The 4011-nt window shown below is 38.8% G+C and overlaps 1 pseudogene; it reads right to left on the minus strand.

Annotated features, from left to right (window-relative positions):
- Positions 1 to 1440: 1440 nt before the first annotated feature.
- Positions 1441 to 1914, minus strand: LOC138170252 (large ribosomal subunit protein eL42-like; annotated as a pseudogene).
- Between the last annotated feature and the right edge of the window lie 2097 nt (positions 1915 to 4011).

A 4011-nucleotide genomic window follows, 5' to 3' on the forward strand; every position in this document is an offset into this window, starting at 1 on the left:
AAATACTTTCACATTATACGTTAGTCAGGTTATAAGGACGAATTGTACCAGCTGGAATGAAAAATAGTAAAGAGGACATAAAACCAAATAAGAGAAGGAAAAATATCAGGTATTTTGCTTCCACCTGGATATAAACTTAGTTCTTTCTAGTTCTTTCTCTGGATGCACATTTTTCTCTCCATCATGAGTCTTTTGGGATTGACTTATATCACTGCATTGCTGAGAAGAGTCCAGTCTACCAAAGTTGGTCATCACACATAGGTTGTGTCTATACTGCTCATTTACCTTTGATGTCTACCTTTCACCCAACTCTCACTTGTGCCTCCAAGAAGCTGTAGAATGCAAAGCATCTATATCCCAGTAAAATTATCTCAGCAGAGAAGCTAAACTAGGTTGAGGATAGCCAATGGACATCAGTGAGTTAGGGGATTGTCTACCATAAGCATGTGAATTTTTCCCCTAGAAAATGAGAAAAATTTAGTCCAATGGAGTGCTTAGGGTTTGGTCAGACATGAAAGACACCAAGGACATCCACTGTATCCTGGGCCATTGTCAGTTTTCCTGACTTTTGTCTTGATACTGAACTTCAATGAACCTGAAGAGTCTGGTTGACAACTTTGTCCAACTCTGCCTCACTTAAATCTTTTATTTGCAAGTCAGTATTTCATCTGGTGATATCATTGAGCCTCTTTGAAAATGAAGGACAGAAGGAGGATTCTGGGAAGGTGACAGAGTAGTTAAGAAAATTCCAAGATCTCAAGATTTCCCCCATAAAAGAGATGAAATATTGCTTCAGGGTGAATATTGAGCAATAAAAACATGAATGAGTAAGGACAGAACAGGAGTCCACTTTGGACAGTTGGAGAAGATCTGAAGAAAATGTCCAAGATGAGCTTAGGTCCCTGTGAAAAGTAAATACCTCCAGACTACTTCCTAGGTCCCCTTAAACAGCAAGTGGCAAGCTCTGGAGTTAGCTGGGTTAGGAGGCTATCTCCACCCCAGCCACAGGAATTCTTTTCCCTCAGTGACAGTGAGACTTGTTTGTCATCTGAGCCAGGGAAGATGGAAGTAACTTTTGCTGCAAGGAACACCAGACCCAGATGTGCTGGAGCTGTACTGTGTCAAGGAGGCAGCATATCCCCAGGGACTGCAGAAGCAGTGAGGTGAGGATTTTGCTGGCTGAGAATACTTCCAGGAGGCTTGAAGTCTTGGTTCCCATTCCAGGGCAGAGAGGAGAACTAAAAGAGGTTCTAAGACTAAAGGCACCATCCCTCATACCCCAGGAGTAGAAGTTCTTATAAAACTAAGCTACTGCAAATTTTATTTTATTTTATTTTTTCATTCATTCACTTACTCATTCACTCATTCATTCACTCACTCACTCATGCATTCATTCACTTACTTATTTACTTATTTATTGATTGATTGATTTTTGCTGAAGCTTCACATTTTAATCCTTGGTCTCCCTGGAGTTCCCGGGAGCGTGGAGGCAGCTCAGAATTGGATCACTTGCCCCTTCCTCTTCTTGTCTCCCCCCAGCTCGAAATGCTGGCAGCGCTTGATGGCCAGCATCCTCTTAGACCTGCAGGTGGGCTCCAGGCATACAAGCTTCAGCACGATCTTATTTGTGGTCTTGGCCTTCTTCAGGAAGATGGGCTTGGTCTGGCCGCCATAGCCGCTCTGTTGCGGTCCTAGCGCCGCTTCTCCGGCGCGTACAGGGAGTCCTTGCCCTTCTTGGACTGCGTCACCTTTGTGAGGCTGGTGCTTGCCGCACTTCTTGTAGTAAGTGCGCCAGGTCTTGGGCACGTTCACCATGGCGGCTGTAGCGGGGGTGGAGGAGGGGCGCGGCGAACTTCCCAACTCTGCTTCACTTGGGGTCGAGCTTCACTTTGGCTTCTCGGAGGCACGAAGTACACGGGAGGAGGTGGAAGAGAGTTCTAAGAGAAGAAGCTGCTGGGAGCTGAGCAGAGCTCAGCACGCGCTGGCACGAGGCACCAGGAAGGAAGGGCTACTACAAATTTAAAAAATGCACTGGCAAAGGAGAAAGAATCCAACCATAGAGAATTACTATGGCAATGGAGAAGACTGGGATTCATCTTCAGAGGACACTGGATCAAAGAAACCTTCTTCTGCCCCAAAGAACAGCATCAAATGGTCAGTTGCTCAAAAAGAATTCATACAAGGACTTAAAAAAAGACTTTAAAAATAAAATGAGAGAGATTGAGGAAAAGTCTTTTTTTTATAAATATGAACAATGCAAGATAAAGAAGATTATGAAAATAAAGTCTACCAATTAAAAAAGGAGTTCCAGAGTCTTAAAAAAAAGAAAGCAACTCCTTGAAAATCATATTTGGGCAAAGGGAAGTCCGTGACATTATAAGAGATCAAGAAATTATAAAATGTAAAGAATGAAAAACATAAGAGAATGGGAAACATCTCATCAGAAAAACAACTTATCTGAAAAACAAATCAAGAAGAGAAAACATAAGAATAATTGGAACAATTGCACCAAAGCTATGATCCAAAAAAAAAAAAAAAACAATGATTTTGTTACAATAAAAGAAATAATTAAAGAAAATTGTCCTGAAGCATTAGAATAAGAGCAGCAAGTAGAAATATAAAAAATCAACCAATCACCACCTGAAAGAGATCCTAGGAGTAAAATCAATAAGAATATTATGGTAAAATCCCGAAACCCCCAGCTCAACAATGAAATATTATGAAAAACAAGAAAAAAGCAATTTAAATATGGGGTGTCATAATTTGAATGACACAAGAACAACAGTGTGACCCTAAAAGACCGCTGGTCTTGGAACACTATATATCAGAGTAAAAAACTGGAGTTCTAGCTAAAAATATCATACCCAGCAAAGCTAAACATAATCCTGAATGAAAAATGGGAATATTTAATGAACTGTCAGACTTTCAGGACTTAACCAATTCCTAGACAAAAATAAAATTAAAACTGAACTTTAAAAAGAACTTAACATACAAGATCCAAGGCAATTAGAGGGTATGTAAAAAAAAAGTTACAAAAAACTCAATAAAGACAGACTGTTTACATTTTATGAATGCGAAATCTGTAACATATGTCCAAGATTGGTATTAGTAATTGGGTAGTTTGTAAGAAAGATTGGGGCAGATATAAGTATGACATGATGTTAAAAACTGTTTAGGAGCAGTTCAAAAGAGTAATTATTTTATACAAATGAGGTGCAAGAGGAAGAACCAGCACAGAGGAATTGGACCGGTTAGGAAGGCTGTTAGGTTTGGAAACATTTTCATCAGGAATGAACTCAAAAAGGAACAATACACACACAAACATGCACATGAGTAAAAAAAGTCTCCTAAATTTATAAAGAAATAAAAGACTAAGGGGGATAAGGAGGGAGAGGATAAGGGACAGATCTCCAGAGGGAGAGTGAGGGAATATGTTAAAAGGGGTACAGAATGGTGTTTTGATTAATAGGAATGAGAAGATGAGAGGGATCCTTGGAGAGGGGATAGGTTAAACAATGGGAGGGTAAGGTAGAGGATAGAAGTTAAATAGGGGAGCTAGGAAGCATAGGAAAGGAGAAATATGCATAAACAAAAATAAAGATCAGAAGTAGAATTTGTTAGAGAAAGTATATGTTAATATATATGTGTGTACATATATATGCATATGTGTATCTCTAAGTGTATATATAAATATATCTGTGTTTAATTATAGCCTTGGTGGGGGGGGGAGAACAAAGCAAAAAGGGAACAACAGAAAACAAAAGAAAATTAACAAAGAAGCAAAGATGGACCACTCTAAACATAATGCTTAGGATTTATTATATAGACTTTCTCACTATATACTTTGAATTCTCTGTTTTGTTCTGCTATGCCCATGACATGCTTTTTTCTTATTTTATTATAAGTTACAACGTTTAAGTTGATAATGTATCTTTTTCTTTTCTCATTGTGTATTTAAACTTCAGTAATAATGGAAGCAAATAAAAAGGTATAAATTCCTTGAGAAAAATA

The sequence above is a fragment of the Petaurus breviceps genome, unplaced genomic scaffold, assembly GCF_028583685.1.
Source record: "Petaurus breviceps papuanus isolate PSGF00001 unplaced genomic scaffold, PetGlider_PUasm1.0 126, whole genome shotgun sequence".
NCBI classification, from domain to species: Eukaryota; Metazoa; Chordata; class Mammalia; order Diprotodontia; family Petauridae; genus Petaurus; species Petaurus breviceps.